Source organism: Cyanistes caeruleus, chromosome 1 (assembly GCF_971803275.1).
Source record: "Cyanistes caeruleus chromosome 1, bCyaCae1.hap1.1, whole genome shotgun sequence".
NCBI lineage: Eukaryota > Metazoa > Chordata > Aves > Passeriformes > Paridae > Cyanistes > Cyanistes caeruleus.
The window spans coordinates 4,144,044-4,158,173 of NC_141701.1; the positions used below are offsets into that span (position 1 = coordinate 4,144,044).

Sequence of the window (14,130 nt, forward strand, 5' to 3'; positions counted from 1 at the left end):
CGGGGACTCGAGATGCTACGTGCAATTTCATGCACATTTCAATATTGAAAGGGAAGCTTTCCTTCAAAAAATATGTGTATCAGAAACTTCAGCACTTCTGCCTCTGTGGAGAGTGTTGAAAGTACTCTTTAGACTGACTCCTCACTCAAAACCACTTCTGGTTGAACTTTCTGAGGAAAAAGGGGTTTTTTTTTTTACTTGCTCTAATTAACTTTCTGTCAACCACTAGCAAAGCAAAAGGATAAGTACTTTTTTTTTTTTTTTTCTTTTTTCAGGAGAGATAAGGCTGAGAAACTGAGAGCAAGGCTTATGCTGACAGGCATTAGGCACTGTTAGACTGATCTATCAGCCTGAATGATGATGGTCCTGTGGAAGCAGTGAACACATCACCACTTAAAGCATTTAAAACTGATCTGGACACAGCACCAGACTAGATTGGTATTCTGGCAGAAACAATCCCAGACTAGATTGAGGATTAAAGTATGTGGCCTAGTGATGCTAGTGTGGGAGTATTTTGCTTTGGGGTGTTTTCTGTTTCATTTTTAGGGGTTTTTATTTGTGCATCTCTAAATGCCAGGAGCCACATGAAAAGGAATAATGAGCTCCTGCACCCATCACAGAAAAACTCTCATCACCATGAATTCATAACAGGCCCAAAAGAGCAGGAGAAACCCTCCAATGTGAGGATAACTTCAAGCATGTCAGACATCCCAGTGGAAGATGTTTTATCACCAGATTCAACTGAGTGTGTCACAGAACATTTACTAAAGAAACTGAGAAGAGCAGACAGATTAATCACTCTGAGAATGTCTGGGGCCAGTTTCCTGAACATGCACGTAAATTCCCTGCATGCACATTTTCTGAGCATTAACACCTCCACATCATGGCCTTTCCAGGCACAAAAAGCACTCCTTGCAGTGAAAGTGGGATGCAAATTTTGGATTCAGCTTAGATAAAAAAAGGCACAGATACACAGGAATAATTGACACCGGTACTTTAAAACACTCTAGGTAAGAACAGCTACCAGGGCACTGTATTTTTCAAGAATATTATGATTACTTTACAAAGAGTCCCAGAAAAAGCAGTAGTCCCAAATCTAGCTGTAACAGGATCAAGTTCCCAATCTCATTTTGTTGAGCTCTACTCCATTGCCTGAAAGGAAAATGAAGCAGACAAAAGGGTTTATTTGGTGAGGAGCTGCTTGTGAAGGAAATCTGATTTAGCCTGGGGGCGCCTCAAGACAGCACCATATCACCTGATGGCTGCTATTAAGGCAAGAACATTTTCTCCTCTAATATTCACAGGTTTCTTTTGCTCACCAAGGCAGTGATGAGGCTGGATAAATAGTTCATACAGTTCATATCCTCTGGCTTCATGGTGGTAGTATTTGAAGAGGCCTCACACAGAAGACAATGATCTCTTTATCAAAGCCTTGACTCTTTCTGTCGTGTGAGAAGAAATATCAACTCATATAACGACATTTGATTCATGTGCTCCCCAGGGCCAGAGGAAATACAAGGTCTCTTTGTATTATTTATCCAGAAATACCTGGGGAACCTAAGGGGAGTCTGTATCTTCCAACATCGGGTGGAAATGTGTCATTGTTCTACTGGAAAACCTGGCAAAGTTTAATTAAACCTCTCAGTCAGGAAAAGAATCTGAGGAATCTGCTGTCTGCAGGAGAAATCTAAGGCAAATAAATCTTCTGAGAGTAGAGAAGATAGTTTACCTAACTAATGCTGATCATGCTTTTGCAGTTTTTAGATTAATTTAGTAGGCCCTAATTCAGCTCTTCCTTCAGTAGCTGCACACCTTTAGGCATTTCAGCATGGTTTTTGTCACACAAGTGTATAAATGCTCTCCTAACTCAGGATTATCACTTAATTTAGTGTTGAAATATTGTACCTCTGTGGGCTTTTTTTCTGCCTTTTCTGATTTTAAAGCCTGTGGTCACTGCTAGTCAGAAGAGTTTCAATGCCAGCTGTGTAAAATCTAAAACCTGAGTTAGGTTTCTGCTGCTGTAAATGAAGAGGGAGCCATGAATCACAGCAACAACCTTAAGTACTTGCTCTGATCACTTCATCATTCCTGAGGTCGCAAAGTTTTATGTTATTTCCAGTAAAGGCAGCACTTTGGCTTCATCAGCCACACAATGGTGCAGAGTTTTGGGTACCAAGAGTAAGCTCTGGGTCAAGTTCACAAGATCTTTTAGTTATTTTAAAGAAGCAGATGGTGGAAATAATAAACTTCTAACACCCTCATTTTGAAATTAATCCGATCACAGGTGTATGAAGTGGTACAATATTACTCCTGTGCTGATTTTCATCAACTCCTATTACTACCTGAAAGGAGGTTATAGACAGGTGGGAAGTCAATCTTTTCTCCCAGGTAACATGAGACAGGATTACAGGAAACAGACTCCATTTGAACCAGGTAAGGTTTTGAATGAATATTAGGAAAAATTTCCTCACTAGAAGGGTAGTCAGGCATTGGAATAGGCTGTCCAGGCAAGAGATGGAATCACCCCACCTAGAAATGTTAAAAAAATGTGTGAGGTGCCTTGAGAAATGATTTAGTGGTTGACCTGGCAGTGTTGGGTTAATGGTTGGACTCCGTGATCTTTGAGATCTTTTCCAATCTCAATAATTCTATGCTTTATATACTATTTACCTATCTACTCTCCAGCCTTCCTGATTCTCTTCCTACTGCTGCTTCAGGAGGATTTTTCTCTCACACATCCCCTGTTCCACCTGCCAGCCTTGCAGAGATGTCTCAAACATCCAAATGTGGCTCAATAAATGCTGATTTTCAGACAGACCAGTAAAGCTCCCCACACAAGGGCTGGTAGGTCCGGACATTGTGAGGATGTTCTGAGTAAGAGGCACAGAGAATCCTGTATGGGAACTATAAAAAAGTACATCAGAGCCAAATTCCCACCTTTTTCTGACTGTTTGGTGCCAATAGCAACACGAAGAGGGAAGATCACAACTCAGATGTTATGGACAAGGTGAATGCTGTCCACAGCTCACTGAGAAACACCGTGCTTTCTGCCCGCTCAGCAATTAAAGAAAACCCATCTTTACACCTCCTTTATTGATGTTAAAGGGGAAAACTCTCAGTGGAAGCTCCTTTAACTCTAGCAGTGCTGTGGTGCCTGTCCTGAGCTCACAGACTGAGGCTGTTCCCTCTGTCAGAGAGGGGAGGTCATAGATTCATAAGTTATGAAAAAAATGTTTATCCATGATTTTGTCATCACTTCAGCAATGAAGGATTGGGTCAAATGATGCCCTCAGAAACCTGGTCACCCCTGCCCATGGTGTGGGGTTGGAACTAGATGGACTTTAAGGTCCCTTCCAACTCAAACCAATCCTTTGATTATATGAGAAGGATTACTAAGCACAGTGTCAGCAAAGGACAGATTTGTTGGAAGAGACACTTTTGAAACTGCCACAGACAAAAAACAAAGAACAAAAAAACCCACAAAAAAACAAAATTACCCCACAAAAACAAACAAAAAACCCCAACAAATCAAAACATACAAATTAAAAAACACAAACAAACAAAAAACCCAAAAAACCTCAAACCAAAACAAAATCCCAAAATAATAAATCACCACAGTAGAGCTTTTTTTTATGTATTTGGAGGGTGCAGAGCACAATTACAGGGTAATTTAACCTTGTAGCAGCAGTGGTCTCTCCTCCAAAGAGGAAGGCAGCAGTTTTCCTCTAGGCCTTTCCACACAGGCGCTGCCCAGGAGGAAATATTTTCCAATCTCCCCTTCTGAGTGTTCTTCTCTCTCTACTGACTTGCAAACAGAGATGGCATTTAGAAAACAGCATTCCTAACTAATCACAAGGCCCTTAAAGTACCTGCATGGCTTCTCATTACAAAAGTTGCTTCATTATTTCATGCCCTCAAAAGGGATGTAAATTTTCATCCTGTCCTTTGCCATCTCCTGAGATCAACGCATCAAGGAAATTGAGGGGTGGTGGAGAGGAACAGCTGAAATACTCTTTCCTTTTACTTGCTCTGATGTTGTGAGGGTGTCCAGTTTTTCCCAGTTAGGATATAATTTACCTTTATTGCTGGAAGAAGCTATGGGTGTGTATCCACACCAGACTAACTCTGGCACTAGAAGATGCATGTCAGCTCCAGTCAAAGTCATGCAGTATCTGTAGGTAAAGATGAGCAATAACAAGGTTATAAATCTATGGAAAAGAAATACCATCAGTTAATGTGAGGTTATAATGCCAGAAAAATAATAGAGCTTAACCTCCAACATGTGTTGAAATAACATCTGCCTCTGTTAAAGACACACTCCTGGGCTGAGTGAACACTGATATCAGCCCACAGGAATTTTTGCACATCTATATCTAACTCCTAAATAAAGATATTTAACATTTTAATAAGAAATCAACACAGATCAGATGGGGCAGTTGTTGGTCAGCAGATAGCTCCTGTCCAGCAATCAGAATGCAGGACTATTTTTAGCATGGTCTGCCTGTAGTAGAGTCTTTAAGATTGTCTTTCATGCTTATTGTGCAGTGACCTGGAAGAAATTCTTACTGATAAGGCTGTCAGAGGACCTATGAAGAGGAAAGGATGAATAATGTGAACTCTCCCCAGGGAAGATATGACTCTGAAAAAGATTTGTCCCTACCTCACCCAGGCTGAAGAAGCAGTTATGGGGTCTAACCCTTGCCTGGCTTTTCCTTCAAAGAGCAACTAGCTCTCTTTATTTTATCAAAAAAAGGAAAGAAATGGCTTAAAAGGGCCATGCAAAAATTCAAATGTGAGCAAAAGTTATGATAGTAATGCTGACTTCTGTAGAAAGGATAAAGCAAAAAAAAACAACAAAACATTGCCTTAAAATGTAGACAAGGCCAATATGATATAATAATTGATCATCTGGACAATGTGGCAAGTTCTCTCTTGTCAGATATTTTAATCTACAAATGTGTTTATTGGTGAGTTGTGGTTTTGGTTTTTGTTTCCTTTTCCCTAAGGAATTTATAATAAAAAAAAAATATATTGCACCCAGTTTTGGCACTCCCAACAAGGGAAAGATGTGGATCTGTTGGAGTGAGTCCAGAGAAGATACACGAGCTTGATCCAGGTACTGGTGCTCCTCTGCTAAGAAACAGGTTTGGAAATTTGGGGATGTTCAGTCTGGAGAAGAGAAGGCTCCAGGGAGACCTTAGAGAACCTTCCAGTGCCTAGAGGTAGAGCTGGAGAGGGGCTTTAAAATAGGGCATGTCCTGAAAGGACAAAGGAAAATGGCTTTAAACTTAAAAAAGGTAAATTTAAATTAGTTATTAGGAAGAAATTCTTCCCTTTGAGGGTGCTGAGGCCCTGGCACAGGTTACTCAGAGAAGCTGTGGCTGCCCCATCCCTGGAAGTGACCAAGGTCAGGTTGAAAAAGGTTTGAAGCACCCTGGGATAGTGGAAGGTGTCCCTGCCTGTGGCAGGGGGTTGGAACAAGCTGATCTGGAAAATCTCTTCTAACTCAAACTATTCTATGTTTCTATGACTCTATGAGTCTCTGATTCAATGATTTTGTGATTCTGTGAGTCAAAATTCCATCCAGGGAAGCCGTGCATTTTAGAGGTGGCCAGAAAAAAAGAGTAACAGACATTCCCTGTGGCTTCTAAATAAAATTTGGGGTTTTTTTCAAACTCTCTTCTCATCAGCTGCTTCAAAGCACGCTGTGAGGGAGGCTGGTTCCATCAGAAATGGGAGCAAAGGGGTTCGTTCCACAGAACTCAGGAATCCAGCAGCAAAACTGGGCATGTGCCCTCATCTTGTGCATCCTGCTGGAGCCTTAATCCATTCCATCTCCAGACCACTCACAGGAAAACCCAGCAATGACATCTCATGCTTGCCCTAGTCTCCTACACCATTAACAAAGGAAAGGAATCTCTGCTCCAGATGCTGGCAGCTGAACTGTGAGGGTGAGGGAGGAGAGGAATTACACCCAGAAATATCAACTCTGCTTTGATGGATCTTTGTACCACAAGGGAAGGCACTCCTTCATATGCATTTCTGGTTTGCAACAGCCTTGTGCTTGTTTTTTTAAAAGCTAAAATAACCATCAAATAGGTTCAGAAGTTCAGTTTGGATGCTTAGAAAGCTGAATCTCATTCCAGAGGAAAAATGAGAGGTTGGTCATGCAGCCTCACAGGAGATTAATTTGTGCAGAAGTAGTAAAACTTCATAACACTAAAAGTTAATTTTTGTCAGAACTGAGTAAAACATAGAAATAAAAAACTTAAATCCTTAAGAAGTGGTCAAATTAGGAGATGCAGATTTTTTTTTTTCCTCTTCTGGGACTGGAAATAGCTGTTATGGTTATGTAGTGCTCAGACCAAAAATAAGATGTGACATTTCGAAGTGCATACAATCTGGTAAAATATAAAATATTTAATAAATATGTAAATTGGTCAAGCTGCTTCCCCAAGGAAGAAAGCTTCAGTCGTGTTTTACAGCCCTCATTCACTTACGCAAATACTTTAAGAGGATCAAGGATGGATTTTAAATGAAGTTAAAGTTTAACGAGAAATATATAATCCTTTAAGGAAGAGATATTGTCATCCTCATTTTTAATTTCTTGCAAGTTTTAAAATTAAGAAGTTGAGGGAGTAGCCTTCTGAAGCTTTGTGTGTGCAAACTAAGAGAGTTGCAGCAGCTCACCTGAATCCTTCAGTCAGGGATGTACCAAAATTGACATTGACATTGACAATCATTCCTTGGGGAGTTCTAGATTTTGCTGAGGGTATATGAGTGCTCACTGTTCAACTCATGGGATCCAGATAGTCCTTTTAAAACCTCACTTCTTTAGCAGTTAGGAGCCCTAGTTAAATTTCCAGATCAAACTGATTCCTATCTAAACCACACCCCTACACACACACACACACACACATATATATATATATATATATAAAATAAAAATTCTGTGATAGACAAAACACAGAAGAGGCTAGAGAAAGTTTTCCACACTCTTAAGCCAGCCCTGACATCAGCCCTGCTTTTTTGTTCAGTCTCTGGAAGCTGTTGATGAATTGGAATCATAGAATGGTTGGTGATGGAAGGTATCTTAAAGATCATCCCATTCCAACCCCAGCCACGAGCAGGGACAGCTTCCACTATCCCAGGGTGCTCACAGCCCCATCCAACCTGGCCTTGGACATTTCCAGGGATGGGGCAGCCACAGCTTCTCTGGACAACCTGTTCCAGAACCTCTCCATCCACACAGGGAAGAGATTCTTCCTAAAATCTAATCTAAATCTGCCTTCCTGCAGCTTAAATCCATGAGTCAAAGAGAGTTGTGTATGTCATGTCCAGTAGCATTTTCTCATGATGAAGGTTCTTTAAAAGCCTGTTATAATCCTAAAAAAAGCTGTGAATAGTAGGTAAAGAAAACAGAAAAGAAAATAAAAAAGATAATAACCCAGAAAGCATCTTTGCACTGGGGAAACCCCAGCAAAAGGACAAGCTACGTTTATATTTTCCTAGTTTCGGACACAAGGAAGAATAAAAACAAATACAGCTTGAGAGTTGTTGAAGTTGGAGAGTGTTTACAGCTCATAAATGAGTTGTTTGGAGTTGGTATCAGGAGAAGGCAGAAATTTCCTTTGACATCACTTTGCTCCCACACTTGTGCATTGCTCTGTTGATTTTCACCTTGTTTTTTACACTAGAAATTAATGTTCCTTCTGCTTCATGTGCTCACACTTTGCATGCTGGAGAGTTTGATACAAGTTGATAAAGGACTTAAAAAGCTGTGGTGTTCAAAATTTACTTTTCTCTCTACCAGGGAGAAAAATAACATCATTTTATCATGTTTCACTGATGTCTGCGCAGAGACGAGCATTCTGCCACCCTCGACAAAGAGGTGTTGTGGTGCTGAGGGAAGTGGAATAGAATAGTTTCTTTTATTCAAAAACCAAACTAAATCTATATGAGCATCACCTAATTTTCACAGCACAGCAGTGAGATTTTCTTACCTCCTCTGACTTCAACTTTGCTGGCCTTGAGAGAACAAAAGAAGAAAATGGAGAGTGGAAAAGAAGGACTGTGAGAGCAGATGATGACAAACCCATGAGCAACTTTATTTTCCTCCTCAAAAGCAGCAGTTCCACAGAATCCATTTCATTGCTGTCTTCATCAGGTTGCTGTAACTCTGGGTAATGCTCTCAGGAGTGTGGCCTATGTCCACATCTAAGCCACACCTACACATCCATCCATACTTGCTAAAAATAAAAATTTCTGTGGTAGACAGAACACAGAGGAGTTTAGAGAAAGTTTTACATACTCTTAAACTAACCCTGTCATCAGCCCTGTCTTCATGGCAATAAACCAAATCCCAGTTTCTCGACATATCCACCCCAGCCAGAATCACTGCCTCAGCACTATGTCGACCTGTTCCTCATCTTTCACTCTGAAATCAACATTCAGACACAATTTCTACAGCACAACAGTGAAGATGAAGCCTGGTGCTTCTCCAGGTGCTATTGCTGCCAGATTCACTCTCCCTACCCAGCTGCACAAGATCAGCATAGAACCTTCTGGAAAGTTTCAGCTGCCTTCACTTTAGCAGAACAAAAACAGTTCACACAAAGTGTTTGGGCAGCTGAAACTCCCCCAAGTATCAGTGGGGAGAGACAATCACTTCTGGAGCAGAGACACAGAAGTAAACACATAATTTTCCTCATGGAAACCTTCTCAGACTTCAGTGAGCTGCTGCTGAGGACTAAATTAAGGTTTAAGTCTGACTATGTATCTGTTACCTAGCCAAAGTTCAGTGTAATGAACCTAAATTCAAGTAATTTGCATGAAATGTGTTCTTTATAACTAACATTTTGCTACCACCTCCTTCAGTCAGCGTAAAAGTGTGAGCAATAATTAAGACAATGGGCTTTAGTTTGGTGTTTTATTAGTATTATTTTGTTTGAATTCCTCTTTTCAGACCTTTTCCCCTTGAAGAGTGTCAAAACCATCTTCTCTGCAGTCACCCACCCTTTCCCTGTGTCTCACCTGTGCCGAGCAACAACCAAGACATTTCCTTTGATGCCATTGTAGCTTAATAGCAAGGGGAAACTAGAGAGAGTTGTACAAGTGCTTCTCCTGAAAATTAGTCCCACAGGCTGGCAGTCAAGCAGTTAAACCAGGCATGGAAATGGTTTGCAATCTGTTCCACCCGTCTCTTAAGCTCCCATTGTCAAAGTGGATTATTTTTCAGTAAAACAGCAGCCCTCGGGAATCAGTGTAATTAAAGACAAAAACAATGACAAAAATTTATTGTTTTTAAATATATCTCTAAGCTACTGGGTAAAGGGAAAGAGAAATCTATTGCAAATTACAATATTTCTCCTTACTATTCACACTTATCAGTCTGTATCCAGTCATGAGCCAAAGAAGCTGGGTTTGATCTCCAGTACTTGAGACAGCCTTTGGTGTTTAACAGGAATCCATCCTTGGTGTTTATTCATGGGGATAACAAAATGTTCCTCACCACTGGGAAGAGCAGAGAGGGTGCAGCTTTCCTGGGCTGCTGGAGCACAAAACATCCCAGATTTAAAGGAGTGTCTGCCACGACCTTCCTCAAGGACACCTCACTGCAGGAGGGAGCAGGGATGCTGATTTCTTGGTTTGCCATGTGTTGGGTGCCTCTTAATGGGATTTCAAGCCAGTCCCAGGAGTCTGGGGGAGGTTTAATGAACATAAAAGGCTAACCTTCCCTTCTGCTTTCCCCTGAAATCCACTGCCTCTGCTCTAGGTTAGCCTGAACACCCAGAACAGTCAGGATGATGCTTTCATGTTAAGTTAAACCCTGTCTTTGGAAGGGAATTGGCTGTTCCCTAAGCAAGGAAATAACTAGTGAAGATAGAGAAAAACTGAAGAAAAAAAATTTAAACTTCAATTTTATTTCAGTCACCTTCCATCATATGAAATCTTCTCCTGTGTACACAGTTGAATGTCCTTTTTGCAATCTTTAATCACCAACCTCAGAAAGAAGGAGAAAATAATAAAAACGTTGGACTTGATGATCTTAGAGGTCTTTTCCAACATCAGTGATTTCATGATTGCTTTCTGTGATTCTATTCTATGAAAAATAAATCCACCAAGATCCACAGGAGGCCTCTCCTCACGCAGTCTAAGAGCTACAAGCCACCAGGTACTGGGAGGTTGTATGGACAAAAAACACTTTCTAAGGGCTAATTTCTCCTTAAATTCCTGCCCAACCCGCTGCTGCAGGTCAGCCTCAGGAGCAGGGTGCTGAAGACCAAGATCCATTAGTACCACTCAGTATTTTTTATGTTATTTTCCAATCTCAACAGATTGGGTATAAAGCTGATTTTTCTCTATGAGTTCTGCAGGAATTTGGATGCTTCCAGCAGGATGTTTTTGGGCGGTCAGTAATGCCATGGCACAGCTTCAGCAGGAGCTGAGGAACATTTTTATGCTGTTGTAACAAGAGATGAGAAATCAGATAGAGATAACAAAATGAAGCAAAACAAATTTGGTGAAGACATGAAGCCCACAGCATCTGATTCTAACAGGAATAGATCATCACTGCTCAATTTGAAAGGCCAAGGTTATTTGGGTAGATTTTCCTGCTGAAGGAACTGTGGTTCAAAAGGAGAAGCAAAGAGCAGAAAGGAAATGTGAATGTTTCAAATCCCAGCTGTGTCTCTACAAAGGATCCTGGAATCACAGAATGGTTTGGGTCAGAAGGGACCTTAAAAACCATCTTGTCCCACCCCCCTGCCATGGGCAAGGACACCTTCCACTGTCTCAGGTTGCTCCAAGCCCCATCCAACCTGGCCTTGGACACTTCCAGGGATGGGGCAGCCACAGCTTCTCCTCACCACCCTCACAGGGCAGAATTCCTTGTCTGCTCAGACAGCAGGCAGCAGATTAACTCCCATTTCTTCACGGAGCCATGTTGCAAATGGAATTAACTAAACATCTGCAAGGGAGGAAAAACAAGCAAAATACCCACCTACATATTCCCTAAAAATGCAGCAATCTCTGATTTTCAGAGCCAGCTTATTTCATTGACTTGTTTTATAGCTGCATTGACATAAGTAATAAGTTTGAAAAATACAGTCCTGTACAGGAAGAAATGACTGGGAGTGGGGAAAGCTGGAAATCACTTAAATCCACTTTGCCACAGAGAACTTTCAGGCATGGAAGAAAACCTAACAAAATGTTAATGAGTTGAGAATTTAGTCTTTAATGCTTACATGATATTATAGCAAAGTGCTATTCTCTCTTTCCTGATGGCAAAATACTTGCAAGACAGTCATTTTCATGGAATCACAGAATCATGGAATAGCCTGAGCTGTAAAGGACCCACAAGAACCATCAAAATCCAACTCCTGTCCCCTTTTCAAGGAAACTGAGAGGACAACAGCCACCATCCCCCACCAATCTCTTAATAAAGGCATCTTTTTGTGCACAGCCCTGCTCCCATGTAATTTAAAGATTAATGAGTTGTGATATTGTCCTCCACCCCCCAAGCCTGCCTCAGCCTGCCCAATTTAGAGACGGTTGTGGGAAAAATAGCACTGCGTAGATCCTTATGGATAATCCACCCCTCCCAGATTCTGGTGCTCATTTGGATATTGGCTGCAGTTTCAGCAGCAGCTGTGGATCTGTTCCCAGTAGTCCAAGAGCAGAAAGGCAGTCAGACATTGCAACAGGTTGTCCAGAGAAGTCGAGGATGCTCCTGTGGATGCTCCTCCACCATGGCGATGTTCAAGTCCACGTTGGATGGGTCCCTGAGCAACCTGATCAAAGTTGGTGACATCCCCTGACTACAGAGGGTTGAAATAAGATGATTTTTCAGGTCCCTTCCAATCCAAACCATTCTATTATTCTGTGATTCTGTTATTCTGTGATTCTGTGACTAATATACTGTATATGCACCATAAGACATATATAACATACTGAATTATTTATAATATTGCATTATATAATAGATCATTACTGTGTCTTTGTGTACATATGTAGATATATGTATAATGTATAGCATATCAAAAAATAAAACTTCAGCAAAATAAGGACTTCTCTGGGAGAATAAACCAATATTTTCTTATCATAGTGGCTTTGATCTATCATATGTCATAATCCCTTCTTTTCACCTGTTTCAATATTTTTTTCATGAAGAAATTGAAGAACACTCCAAGTCTGACAGCTGAGTAGTTCACTAGGCACAGCCCCACCTATCAGGAATTTACATATGGTTGCCCTAAGGTTTAATTCCAAACAAAAAATGGGAATTCACAACTATCACTTGCAATTCTTACAGCATTTCTCAGTATTCCTGGATTCTGTCACTGACCTGGGTCTCTGGTTCAGCACAAAGCCAGGAGGAGGAATGTTGCCAGCCTGGCTTATGTCAAAAGACCCCAGCCCAAACCCTGCGGTCTAGAAAGAGATGACAAGAGACTTTTAATGAGGCAATGCCTAAGGCCATTCATCCAGCAGGTGTAAATCACCAGCTGGGAATTTGGCCCTGAATGTACAAGTTAATACATAATGCCAATATTTAAAACTATTTTATTCTGTCTTAACTAATTGCTAAATGAAATTCTAGTCAAAAATTCAAAGCAAAAGGCAACACCACTACAAAGCCTTTTTTTTTTACCTGAGTGGCTGTGCAGGTGTTCCACTCTCCAGAGGATGGAAATGTTTGACAGCAAAGGATATTTGTGTTGGCAGGATCACTTGATCCATGTTTCAGGAGCCAAATTGAAAATGTGTTTTCACAAGGTGCAACTGTAGATCATTAGAAGGAACCAATTTCTACAGTTGCACGAGTACTTCTGAGAGAGAACAGATGTATTAATTAAAATATACCCCGAACCTGACAGAAATATATTTGGGGATGGGAAAATTCAGTAAAGGCAGCAGATTTTTGTGTTGCCATCTTTGTTAATGGTCCAAGACTGTTTGGACTTTGCTCTTCCTTCTGCAGTGAAAGTTCTACAACACCTTTCTCAACATTGTTTTAGTAAAGAATCTCTCATCTCTCAGTGACTGGTCTCATTGCAGGAGACTCACATCACTTAAAATGAGCAATCCTTAGAGAAAAGAGACATTTGAGGCATCCATAAGTTTCCCCAGGAAAGTGACAAAACAGAAATGCAAATTTCTGTTTGTTGGGAGTAAGTCCAACATGTTACAGCCCTGCAAACACCACCTGGAGCAGGGGATTTGCTTGAGGGAAGTGATGGCACCCAGAGGGACCTTGACTAGCCCGTCAGAACATCATCAAGTCCAAAACTGTGGTCACACCATGCCAAGACAGACACCTGAAGAACAGATCAGCCATAGGCACCTGCCCAGTTAAAAATTGGTGTTAAGGGATGTAAACCAAGGCTGCCCAAAGCCTGTGACCCATGAGCAGCACTGTCAATCCCATTCCTCTGTGCCACATGACCCATGGCCAGCACCACAGTGACCACTGGATCCCTAAAGATGTTCCATCATTTTTCCCCTGTGGTGATGGCATCAGTCACACCTGGGAGCAGGTTTGGATTTTTCAGCATAAAAAGAACATTCTCGTTAAGGGAAATTGGACTCACACATTTCCTAGCACTGTGTAGAGAGACACCTTATTTCACTTTTTAACCCTACTGTCCATGACAGTAATTCTCAAGGACTCCATTATCCATGTCAGGAACAAATCTCTGAAGAAAAAGATATTAAAGTATGGCAAATGGAGTGTTCTTATCATATCAAGAAAATAGAAAAGGAACTCAAGCATTACTAACTTTGTAGAGCTCAAGCCATTTTGACATAATCAAAGGAACCTCCTGGTATTGCTTCCATTTGGTTTAGAAGTTGGAAAATTATTTTTTTATGTGAAAAAATACTGTTTAATGTTATTTCCTATAAAGAAACCATCAGCCTGTACTTCTTTAAAAAGCTGCTCAACATCTCTTTTCCTTACAGTAACATTTACTTGATTATATTTCTTAATATATTTATTTATTGACCTACCACATGCCTAATATAATATTCAGGATCCAATCCATCTTGCCACAACTTTTAAGGTGCTTATCATAAGCCTTTAATACTATCAAGTGTTTTAAAAATGTCTGAGCAGGACAAAAATCCCAA

At 40.8% G+C, this 14,130-nt stretch overlaps 1 long non-coding RNA gene across 1 annotated transcript; it reads right to left on the reverse strand.

Annotated features, from left to right (window-relative positions):
- Positions 1-923: 923 nt before the first annotated feature.
- LOC147655266 (uncharacterized) lies at positions 924-8,537 on the reverse strand. Its single transcript, XR_015278496.1, has 3 exons — positions 8,410-8,537; positions 8,004-8,265; positions 924-4,172 (listed from the first exon to the last, which is right to left on the reverse strand). It is a non-coding gene; the product is annotated as an uncharacterized LOC147655266 (long non-coding RNA).
- Positions 8,538-14,130: the final 5,593 nt, after the last annotated feature.